Source organism: Rhinolophus hipposideros (assembly GCF_964194185.1).
Source record: "Rhinolophus hipposideros genome assembly, chromosome: 3".
Classification (NCBI taxonomy): domain Eukaryota; kingdom Metazoa; phylum Chordata; class Mammalia; order Chiroptera; family Rhinolophidae; genus Rhinolophus; species Rhinolophus hipposideros.
The window spans coordinates 107,298,893-107,311,811 of NC_138049.1; the positions used below are offsets into that span (position 1 = coordinate 107,298,893).

The window sequence follows — 12,919 nt, forward strand, 5'->3', positions numbered from 1 at the left end:
GAAATTCACAGCAATGCAGGCCTACCTCAAGAAACAAAAAAAAAAATACCCAGCCATTGCAGTACACGGAGCTCCATAGAGACAGAGCCAGAACAAGTGAGAGTTGGACAGGCCTGGGTGGCTCTGTGCTCGCTGAGGAAAAATAATTAAACAGGGCAAAGATGATCCTAAAGAGCCAAGAGGCAAAATGTCATCATCATGTGCACCTTTGTGCAAACTTGCCGGGAGAAGCCAAGAAGAAGCACCCAGATGCTTCAGTCAATTTCTCAGAGTTTTCTAAGAAGTGCTCAGAGAGGTGGAAGACCATGCCCGCTAAAGAAAAAGGAACATTTGAAGACGTGGCAAAGGCGCACAAGACCCGTTATGAAAGAGAAATGAAAACTTATATCCTCCTAAAGGGGAAACGAAACAGAAGTTCAAGGATCCCAATACACTCAAGAGGCCTCCGTCACCTTTTTTTTGTTTCGTTCTAAGTATCTCCCCAAAATCAAAGGAGAATATCCCGGCCTGTCCGTTGGTCATGCTGCAAGGAAGCTGAGAGAGACGCGGAATAACACTGCTGCAGGCGACAAGCAGCCTTGTGAGAAGAAGGCTGCTAAGCGGAAGGAAAACTACAGAAAGGATATTGCTGCGTACTGAGCTAAAGGACAGGCTGGTGTGGCCAAAGGGGGAGTTGTCAAGGCTGGAAAGAGCAAGAAAAAGATGGGAGAGGAGGAGGACGAAGAGGAAGATGAGGAGGAGGAAGACGAAGAAGAAGAGGATGATGATAAGTTGGTTCTAGCGCAGTTTTTTCTTGTCTACAAACATTTACCCCCCCTCCCCAGTACACAATTCAGTCCTTTTAAAGAAAAAAATTGAAATATAAGGCTGTGTGAGATTTGTTTTCAAACTGTACAGTGTCTTTTTTCTGTATTGTTAACACACTACTGAATGTGTCTTTAGAGAGCCCTGGACTGGTGGTGTTTTCTATAGACACTGACCTTGTCTGGTAGAGTAGGGGGGCTGTAAGTTGGCTGGAAATTTAAAGCTGGTCCTTGTTGGTGCACAGCACAAATTAGCTATAATGGGGATGGTAGTTTTTTCATCTTCAGTGGTCTCTGATGCAGCTTATACAAAATAAATGTTGTTCTGTTAACTGAATACCACTCTGTAATTGAAAACAAAAATGCAGCTGTTTTGCTGACATTCTGAATGCTTCTAAGTAAATACAATTTTTTAATTAAAAAAAAAGCAACAAGGGAGCAGCCGAGTGGCTCAGGTGGTTAGAGCACAGTGCTCATAACACGGAGGTCCTCTGTTCGATTCCCACATGGGCCAGTGAGCTGCACCCACCGCAACTAGATGAGAACAATGGCTCGATCTGGAACTGAGCTGCCGGGAGTTTCCAGCTGCCGGCGTCCTCTCTCACATGCTGCTGTGTGCTGCCATGAGAGGTGGGTGGCCAGCGGCTGAATGGCTCAGCTGGTTAGAGCGAATTGAACAACGGCTTGACTCAGAGCTGGGAGCAGAGGAAGGGGAAAAAAAAAAAGCAAGAAGAAAAATCTCAAACAATCTAATCTTACACTTAAAAAAATTGAAAAAGAAAAGCAAACAAAGCCCAAAGGGAAAAAGTAATAAAGATCAGAGCAGAAATAAATGAAATAAAGTCTAAAAAATGAACAAAAGATTAATGAGAGCTTTTCTTTGAAAAGATATACAAAGCTGATAAACTTTTAACTGGAAGCATCAAGAAGAAAAGAGAGAGGACCCAAAAAATAAAATCAGAAATGAAAGAGGAGAAGTGACAATTGACACCACAGAAATACAAAGGATTATAAGAAAAAACTATGAACAATTATATGGGAGCAGACTGGGCAATCTGGAAGAGATGGACAAATTTCTAGAAACATACAATCTTTCAAGACTAAATCAAGAAGAAACAAAATACAAAACGACTGATTACTACTGACAAAATCAAATCAGTAATAAAAAGACTCCCAACAAACAAAAATCCTGGACCAGATGGCTTCACAGGTGAATTTTACCAAACTTCAAAGAAGAATTAACATCATTTCTTCTCACACTATTCCAAAAAATTCAAGAGAAGGGAAAGCTCCCAAGCTCATTTTACAAGGACACCATTACCCTGATTACAAAACTGAACAAAGACATTACAAACAAAAACATTATACACCAATATTCACAATGAACATAGACATATAAATCCTCAACAAAATATTAGCAAACTGAATTCATCAATACAGTAAAATCATCATACATCACGATCAAGTGGGATCTGTTCCTGGGACGCAAGTTTGGTTGAATATCTACAAATCAATTAATGAATTAATGTGATACATCACACAATTAAAACGAAAGATAAAAATCATATGATCATATCAATAGATGCAGAAAAAGCAATGACAGCATCCAGTTAGTATATAAAAAAAGACTCTCAACAAAGTAGAAATAGAGGAAACATATCACAACATAACAAAGGCCATATGTGGCAAATGCTAACATCATACACAATGGGGAAAAATTAAAAGCATTTTCCTTATATCAGGAGAAAGACAAAGATGCCCACTTTCCCCATTTTTATTCAACATAGTGTTGGAAGCCCTGGCCATAGCAATTGGACAAGAAAAAGAAATGAAAGTTTTTCAAATTAAAAAGCAAGAAGTAAAACTGTCATTATTTGCAGATGACGTGATACTATGTATAGAAAACCCAAAAGATTTCACCAAAAACCTATTAGAACTGATAAATGAATTCAGTATGTAGCAGGATAGAAAGTTAATATGCAGAAATTGATTGCATTTTTACACACCAATAATGAACTATCAGAAAGAGAAATTAAGAAAGCAATCCAATTTACAATTACACCAAAAAATGTAAAATACCTAGGAATAAATTAAACAAGGAGGTAAAAGACCTGTACTTGGAAAACAATACATGCACACCCCTATGTTCACTGCAGCACTATTTACAATAGCCAATGTATAGAAGCAACCTAAGTACCTATCTGTAGACAACTGGTATAGGAGAAGTGGTATTTATATACAATGGAATGTTACTTGGCCATTAAAAAGAATGAAATCTTACATTTGTGACAACATGGGTGGACATAGAGGGTATTATGCTAAGCGAAATAAGTCGGACTGAGAAAGACAAATACCATATGATTTTACTTACGTGTGGAATCTAAAGAACAAAGCAAACAAGCGAAACAGGAAGAGACTCATAGGTACAGAGAACAAATTGATGTTGCCAGAGGGGTGGGGTGTTGGAGGGGGTTAAGAAATACAAATTGGTAGTTAAAAAATCATCAGGAGGATGTAAAGTACAGCATGGGGAATATAGTCAATAATGTTGCCACAACTATGTATAGAGTGCCAGGTGAGTAATAGACTAATCTAGGGGATTGAAGAGGCCAAGGGTTAATAAAAGTGAATCTGAGGGGGACTTCCCAGGCTCATCCTGTAAAAATAAATAAAAAATGTCCAAACACTCCTCAAAAGAGGAGATAGACCCAAATGGTATTAACTGGTTCCTCACACTTTAGCCTCATTATAATAAAATTAAAATAAAATGAACATTAAGGCTTGCCAGCCCATGAGTTTTTCTGTATGCATTCTGGGTAAGAGCATGTGCAGAAAGAAACTAGTTATATAACCAACATTAGTCAATCAAATGACCTCAGTCTATACATCGCATCTTCTGCTGTAAGGAAATGTACCTATCCTTTCCTATATAAGAAAAAGTTAACCTGAAGTTAGGTGCAGTTGTCTACCCCAGCAACTGTCCATGCCGGCATCTTTCTTCCTCTTTTTTTTTTTTATTAAATTTATTGGGGTGACAATTGTTAGTAAATTTACATAGATTTCAGGTGTACAATTCTGTATTACATCATCTAAAAATCCCACAGTGTGTTCACCACCCAGAGTCAATTCTCCTTCCATCACCATATATTTGATCCGCCTTACCCTCATCACCCACCACACACCCCCTTACCCTCTGGTAACCACTAAATTATTGTCTGTGTCTATGAGTTTTTCTTTCTCATTTGTTTGTCTTGTTCCTTTGTTGTTTTTGGTTTATATACTACATATCAGTGAAATCATAGGGTTCTCTGCTTTTTCTGTCTGACTTATTTCACTTAGCATTATACTCTCAAGATCCATCCATGTTGTCACAAATGATCCTATATCATCTTTCCTTAACGCTGAATAATATTCCATTGTGTATATATACCACAACTTCTTTATCCATTCATCTATCGAAGGACATTTTGGTTGTTTCCATGTCTTGGCCACCGTAAACAAAGCTGCAATGAGTATTGGAGTACACGTGTCTTTATAGAGAGATGTTTTCAGATGTTTTGGGTAGATACCCAGGAGAGCGATTGCTGGGTCATATGGTAATTCTATTCGTAATTTCTTGAGGACCTCCACACTGCCTTCCATAACGGCTGCACCAGTCTGCATTCCCACCAACAGTGTATGAGGGTTCCTTTTTCTCCACAGCCTCTCCAACACTTGTTACTATTTGTCTTGTTGATGAAAGCCATTCTGATTGGGGTGAGGTGATATCTCATTGTGGTTTTCATTTGCATTTCTCTGATGATTAGCGATGTTGAGCATTTTTTCATATGTCTATTTGCCATTCGTATATCCTCTTTGGAGAAATGTCTCTTCAGGTCCTCTGTCCATTTTTCAATTCCGTTGTTTGTTTTTTTGTTGTTGAGTTTCATGTTTTCCTTGTATATTTTGCATATTAGACCCTTATCAAAGGCAGTGTTTGCAAAAATCTTCTCCCATTCAGTTGGTTGCCTCATTATTTTGTCGATGGTTTCTTTTGCTGTGCAGAAGCTTTTCAGTTTCATATACTCCCATTCGTTTATTTTAGTTTTTACTTCCATTGCCTTTGGAGTCAAATTCATAAAATGCTCTTTGAACCCAAGGTCCATAAGTGTAGTACCTATGTTTTCTTCAATGCACTTTATTGTGTCAGGTCTTATGCTTAAGTCTTTGATCCATTTTGAATTAATTTTGGTACCTGGTGAGAGATAGCAGTCCAGTTTCATTCTTTTGCACGTAGCTATCCAATTCTGCCAGCATCATTTATTAAAGAGGCTGTCTTTCCTCCATTGTATGTTTTTAGCTTCTTTGTCAAAAATTATCTGTCCATATTTATATGGTTTTATTTCTGGGTTCTCAATTCTATTCCATTGGTCTATGTGTCTGTTTTTGCGCCAATACCAAGATGTTTTGATTATTGTAGCCCTGTAGTACAAGCAAAAATCAGGGAGTGTGATATCTCCAGTATTGTTCTTTTTTTTTTTAATATTGCTGTGGCTATTCAGGGTCTTTTGTGGTTCCAAAAAATCTAATGATTTTTTGTTCTATTTCTTTAAAAAATGCCATTGGGATTTTAATGGGGATTGCATTAAATCTGTATATTGCTTTGGGTAATATGGCCATTTTAACTATGTTGATTCTTCCAATCCATGAGCACGGAATGTCTTTCCATTTCTTTGTGTCTTCTTCAATTTCTTTCAAAAATGTCTTATAGTTATCAGCATATAAATCCTTCACATCCTTGGTTAAGTTTATTCCTAGGTATTTTATTCTTTTTGCTGCAATTGCAAAAGAAATTGTTTTTTCTATTTCTTTTTCTGAGATTTCATTGTTAGTATATAGGAAAGCAATGGACTTTTGTACGTTGATTTTGTAGCCAGCAACTTTACTGTATTCATTGATTGTTTCCAATAGCTTTTTGGTGGAGTCTTTAGGGTTTTCTATATATAGCATCATGTCATCTGAAAAGAGTGACAATTTAACTTCTTCATTCCCAATTTGGATGCCTTTTATTTCTTTCTCTTGCCTGATTGCTCTGGCAAGGACTTCCAACACTATGTTGAAAAGCAGAGGTGATAGGGGACAACCTTGTCGTGTTCCTGAACGTAGAGCAAAGGTCTTTGGCTTTTCACCATTAATTATGAGATTAGCTGAGGGCTTGTCGTATATGGCCTTTATTATGTTGAGGTATTTTCATTCTATACAAATTTTATTAAGTGTTTTAATCATAAATGGATGTTGTATCTTATCAAATGCTTTTTCTGCATCAATTGGTAGAATCATATGATTTTTGTCCTTTATTTTGTTTATGTGATGTATCACATTGATGTATTTGCAAATGTTGAACCATCCTTGTGCCCCCGGGATGAACCCCACATGGTCGTGATGAATAATCTTTTTAATGCATTGTTGTATTCGATTTGCTAGAATATTGTTTAGGATTTTAGCATCTATATTCATCAGAGATATTGGTCTGTAGTTCTCTTTTTTTGTGTTGTCCTTACCAGGTTTTGGTATCAGGGTAATGTTGGCCTCATAAAATGAGTTAGGGTGTACTGACTCTTCTTCAATGTTTTGGAAGAGTTTGAGCAGGATTGGTATTAGATCCTGTTTGAAGGTTTGGTAGAATTCACTAGTGAAGCCATCTGGTCCAGGACTTTTGATTTTGGGAAGGTTTTGGATGACTGATTCAATTTCGTTACTGGTGATCAGCCTGTTTAGATTTACCAGTTCTTCATGATTCAGCCTTGGAAGGCTATATGTTGCTAAGAAGTTGTCCAGTTCTTCTAAGTTATTGAATTTGGTGGCATATAGTCCTTCATAGTATTCTTGGATAATCCTTTGTATTTCTGTGGTGTCTGTGATAACTTCCCCTTTTTCATTTCTGATTTTGTTAATTAGTGTCTTCTCTCCTTTTATCTTAGTGAGTCTAGCCAAGGGTTTGTCAATTTTGTTAATCTTTTCAAAGAACCAGCTCTTTGTCACATTGATTTTTTCTATTGTCTTTTTGTTCTCTATTTCATTTAGTTCTGCTCTGATTTTTGTTATCTCCTTTCTACTGCTGACCTAGGGTTTCGCTTGTTCTTCTTTTTCTAGTTCTTTAAGGTGTAACTTGAGGTTATTTATTTGGGATTTTTTCTTGTTTCTTGAGATAGGCCTGTAATGATATAAACTTCCCTCTTAAAACTGCTTTCGCGGCATCCCAAAAATTTTGGTAGGATGTATTTTCATTGTCATTTGTTTCTATGTACCTTTTGATCTCTCCTCTAATTTCTTCTTTGACCCAGTCGTTCTTTAAAAGTATGTTGTGTAATCTCCATGTATTTGTGTTTTTTCCTGCTTTCTTTTTGCAGTTGATATCCAATTTCAAAGCCTTGTGATCAGAGAATATGCTTGGTATGATTTTAATCTTCTTAAATTTGCTGAGTCTGATTTTATGTCCCAATATATGGTCTATCCTTGAGAATGTTCCATGTACACTTGAAAAGAATGTATAGTCTGATGTTTTAGGATGAAGCGCTCTATATATGTCAATTATGTCCATTTCATCTAATGTGTCATTTAGGGCTGCTATTTCGTTATTTATCTTCTGTTTGGATGATCTATCCATAGCTGTCAATGATGTATTTAAGTCCCCTAGTATAATTGTGTTTTGATCAATTTCTCCCTTTAGTTCTGTTAGCGGTTGCTGGGTATATTTTGGTGCTCCCTGATTGGGGGCATAAATATTGATGACTGTTATGTCTTCTTGTTGTATAGTCCCCTTTACCATTATGAAATGTCCATCTTTGTCTCTTGTTATCTGTTTCACCCTGAAGTCTGTTTCATCGGAAATCATTATGGCTACACCTGATTTTCTCTGGGTACCATTTGCTTGGAGTGTCAATTTCCACCCTTTCACTTTGAGTCTATGCTTGTCCTTGTAGCTGAGATGTGTCTCTTGTAGACAGCATATGGTTGGGTTTAGTTTTTTGATCCAATCTGCTACTCTGTGTCTCTTTATTGGTGAGTTCAGTCCATTTACATTTAGGGTGATTATTGGTATGTGAGGATTTCCTGTCATTCTATCTTTAGTTTTCTGGTAAGGCTGTGTCTCCATTGTTTCTTTGCCGTTTTGTTGTTGTCTATTATTTCTGTGTGGTGGTATTCTATGACGTTTCCCTCTGTTTCTTCTTTTATTACAGTATATATTTCAGTTCAGAATGGTTTTTGAGTGTTTACCCTTAAGTTTATGTAAAAGAAAGTTTGATATTTAGAGTATTCCAGTTTCTTCAGCACACTTACTGTCTCTATTCCCATATTCCAGTTCAGGCCTTTACTCTTTCCCTTTTTATGTTTTGGTTGCCACAAGTTGTCCCTGTTGATGGTGGTTTAATAGCCTCCTTTAGTATTTCTTGTAGTGCAGGTCATGTATTAGAAAATTCCCTCAGCTTCTGGATGTCTGGAAAGGTCTTTATTCCTCCTCATATCTAAAAAAGATCTTTGCTGGATATATTATTCTTGGCTCATAATTTCTCTCTTTCAATAGTTTGAATATTTGGTTCCATTCCCTCCTAGCTTGTAGAGTTTCTGCTGAAAAATCTGATGATAATCTAATAGGCTTTCCTTTGTAAGTTACCATCTCTTTTCCCTGGCTGCCTTGAGGATTCTTTCTTTGTCGTTGATTTTAGACAGCTTCAATAAATGTGCTTTGGTGAAGGCCTGTTGGTTTGAGGTAATTAGGTGTTCTATTTGCTTCTTGGATTCGAGGATCCAGTTTTTTCCACAAGTTTGGGAAGTTCTCATTGACTATTTGTTTGAATATATTCTCTGTTCCCTTCTCTCTTTCTTCTCCTCTGGTATGCCCATTATTCTTATATTGCTCTTTCTGGTGGAGTTAGAAAGTTTTTGTAGAGTTCTTTCATTTCTTTTAAGTCTCAAGTCTCTTTCTTCTTCCATCTGTGTAAATTCCAGGTTCCTATCTTCGATGTCACTGATTCTTTCCTCCATCTGGTCAACTCTACTACCTAAGCTGGAAATTTTATTGTTAATTTCTTCTATTGAGTTCTTAATCTCCAGAAATTCTATTTGGTTCTTTTTCAAAATTTCAATTTCTTTTGTAAAATGCTCATGGTGTTCTTTGATTGTGTTTCTGAGTTCATTAAACTGCCTTTCTGTGTTTTCTTGCATCTCGTTCAGTTTTTTCAGAATTGCAATCTTGAATTCTCTGTCATTTAGATCACATATTTCCATATCTGTAAGTTCCTTTTCTGGAGACTTTTCACTTTCTTTCTGAGCTGTCTTGTTGCCTTGGTTATTCATGGCAATCACTGATTTAGTATTTCTCTTCCTAGATATTTACAGGAGTGGCTTCTGCAACAGGTTGATAGGTATGCGAAGAGCTTTTGAAGTTCCAAAGCTCTTTCTGCACCAGATTCAGAGCCGTATCTTTCAGCAGTTCTGTTTACTCCTGCAGGGATCCACCCAGATAGGTGGGGCCAGGGGCGGGGTGAGTTGTCAGAGGTCGCCCAGAGCAATGGTGGGACCACCACCACAGCCAGTCCTACTTCCACAGCTCCCTCCCCTTTGCCGGAACTAGTTGGGCTGCGAATCTGTGTCTGCGGTACACAGTTCTCAGAGCAGCAAATATTCTGTCCTTTGATCTGACACTGCTACTTTATTGCTTCTAGTACCGGGCAGGTGGGGGCGGGGCGAGCTCTAGGAGGGTAGGGAGGGGCCGGCTAGTCTCCGTGCCTAAGGCTTCCGTTCTTTCTGCTGGGCAGTGAAGGCTTAAACCACCGATTTCAGCCCTTTTCCCTCAGTCTTTGCTGCCGTGAGAGTTGGGTTCAGCCGTGTTATATGCTGCCCTCTCAGCCCTGTGGGCCGTAAGTGGAGCCGTAGCAGTCCGAGTCCTTCCCTCTCCCGCAGCTGCTGTAGTTCTGGGAGCAGTGAGCACTGGAGCACTGAGCTAGGTCTGCGACCTGCGGCTGTGCAGCTCCATCTCCGCACTTCTCTTCTCCCTCCTCCCCCGCTCACGCGATTCACCCACCTGGAGGTGAATTCAGTAGTGGGCCTCTTCGTCTTGCCTGTCTGCTGTGCAGGGAGTCCTTTGTGGAGTTATTGTTGTCCGATTCGTTGTAAATTCCAGGGGAGTGCTACAGAGGCTCACCTCACGCCGCCGTTTTTTCCCCAACTCCTAGAGTTCCCTTTTCGCCACGTCCTCGCCAACACCTGTTGCTTCTTGTCGTTTTGCTGATAATCATCCCAACAAGTGTGAGGTGATATGTCATTGTGGTTTTGACTTGCATTTCCCTGATGATAATGATGCTGAGCATCTTTTCATGTATCTGTTGGCCATTTGGATGTCTTCTTTGGAAAAGATTGATATAGTTCCTCTGCCCATTTTTTAGTCAGATTGTTTTGTTGTTGTTCTTGTTGCACTTGTTGTTGTTGAGGTGTGTGAGCTCTTTATGTTGGATATTAACCACTTATCTAATGTATGGTTTGCAAATATTTTCTCCCATTCTGTAGGTTGTTTTTTTCTTTATCTGTGCAGAAGTTTTTTAGTTGGATACAGTCCCACTTATTGATTTTTGCTTTTGTTGCTTGTGTTTTTGCTCTCACATCCAGAAAACATTGCCAAGACTAATGTCAAGGAGATTACTGGCTGTTTTCTTCTAGGAATTTTATAGTATCGGGTCTTATGTTTAAATCTTTAATCCATTTCAAGTTAATTTTTGTGATTGGTATTAAGATAGGGGTTCAATTTCATTTTTCTGCATGTGTTTATCCAATTTTCCCAACACCATTTGTTGTATCTTTTCCCCATTGAGGATAGTCTTGGCTCCCTTGTCAAATATTAGTTGATCACATATGTTGGGGTTATTTGGGGGATTTCTATTCTCTTATATTGGTCTCTGTGTCTATTTTTATGCCAGTATAACTGTTTTAATTATTGTAGCTTTGCAGTATAGCTTGAAATCAGGAAATGTGGTACCTCCTACTTTGTTCTTATTTGTTGGCTATTTGAGGGCTTTGGTGGTTCCATGAAAATTTTAGAATTTTTTTCTATGTCTGTGAAAACTGCCAATGAAATTTTGATAGGGATTGCATTGAATCTCTAGATGGCTTTGGGTAAAATGGTCATTTAACAATATTAATTCTTCTATCCATGGAGACAGGATACCCTCCATCTGTTTATGTCTGCATCAATTTCTGTCATCAAAGTCTTGTAATTTTCATTATACAGATCTTTCACTTCCTTGGTAAATTTATTCCAAAGTATTTTTTTCTTTTTGATGCTACTGTGAATGAAATAGTTTTCTTTATTTCCTTTTTGGATCTTTCATTGTTAGTGAATAGAAGCTCAACTGATTTTTGTGTGTTTGTTTTGTGTCCTGCAATTTTATTGAATTTGTTAACTAGGTCCAGTTTTTTGGTTGAATCTTTAGGGTTTTCTATATCTGTCATCTGCTAATAATGACAATTTTTCTGCTTCCTTTCCGATTTGGATGCCTTCTACTTTTTGTGCTGCCTAATTTCTCTAGCTAGCACTTTAAGTATACGTTTAATAAGAGTGGTGAGAATGGGCGTCCTTGTCCCTGATCTAGAGGAAAAGTTTTATATCCTTCACCATGGAATATAATGTTAGCTGTGGGTTTGTTGTAGATGGCCTTTATTATGGTGAGGCATGTTTTTTTTATACCCCATTTTTTGAAGTATTTTTGTCATGATAGGATGTTGCATTTTGTCAAATGATTTTCTGCATCTATTGAGATGATTATATAATTTTTTAGCTCCTTCTCTTAATATGGTGTAAAACACTTACTGATTTGTGGATGTTGAACCACTTTTGCATCCCAGAAATACATCACACTTAGTCATGGCATATAATCCTTTTAATGTGTTGTTTAATTCGGTTTGCTAATATTTTGTTGAAAATGATTGCATCTATATTCATCAAAAATGTTTGTAGTTTTTATTTTATTTTCCTTGTAGTGTCCATGTCTGGCTTTGGTATCAGGTAATGTTAGCCTCGTAAAGTAAGTTTGTAATTGTTTCCTCTCTTTTGTGTTTTACAATAGTTTCAGAAGGATTGGCATTAATTATTCTTGAATGTTTGGTACAATTAACTAGTGAAACCATCTCATTCTAGCTTTTCTGTGTTGGGGGTGGTTTGATTACTGATTCAGTCTCCTTAACCATTATTGGTCTGGTCATATTTTCTATTTCTTTCTGATTCAGTCTTGGTAGGTTTAAACTTTTGGGAAGTTATCCAATTTTTTTAGGTTATTGAGTTTGTTGGCCTAAAATTGTTCACAGTAGTCTCTTATGATCCTATGTATTTCTCTAGTACCAATGGTTATATCTCCTCTTTTTTTCTGATTTTATTTATTTTAGTCTTCTCTCTTTTTTCCTTATTTATTCTAGCTCAAGATTTGTCAATTTATTTATCTTTTCAAAAACTAGCTCTTAGTTTTATTGATTTTTTTCCAGTGTTTTTGTGTTCTGTATGTCATTTATTTCTGCTTTGATCTTTGTTATTTTCTTACTTTCTGCTAACTTTGGGTTTACTTATTACTTTGTGAGGTGGAAAGTTAAGTGATATTTGAGAGCTCTCTTTTTTCTTAATATATGTGTTTATCTCTATGAACTTCCCTCTCAGAACTGCTTTTGCAGCATCCCATAAGTTTCGGAATGTTCGCTTCCATTTTAATTTGTCTTGAGATTTTTTTTATTCCCCCTTTGATTTCTTCTTTGAACAATTGGTTGTTCAGAAGTGTGTTGTTAAAGCTTTTCCAGCTTTCCTCTTGTTGATTTCTAGCTTCATACCATTGTGGTTGAAAAAGATACTTGGTAAGATTTCAATCTTCTCAAATTTGCTAAGACTTGTTTTGTGGAACATCATATGAACTATCCTGGAGAATGGTCTGTGTGCACTTGAGAAGATCATATATTCTACTGCTGTTGGATGGAATGTTCTACAAATGTCTGTTAGGTCTATGTGGTTTAATCTATGGTCCAGGTCCAACGCTTTCTTGTTGATATTCTGTCTGGAAGAGCTATCCATTGCTGAAAGGGGGGGGGGGGTACTGAAGTTC

The 12,919-nt window shown here is 37.4% G+C and overlaps 1 pseudogene across 1 annotated transcript in view; it reads left to right on the plus strand.

Annotated features, from left to right (window-relative positions):
- Positions 1–12,919, plus strand: part of LOC308494786 (high mobility group protein B1-like) — a 38,932-nt pseudogene that overhangs the window by 4,514 nt on the left and 21,499 nt on the right. The window contains exon 2 of the transcript in view: positions 155–770. The product of the transcript in view is annotated as a high mobility group protein B1-like (transcript). The remainder of the gene's footprint in view (positions 1–154; positions 771–12,919) is intronic.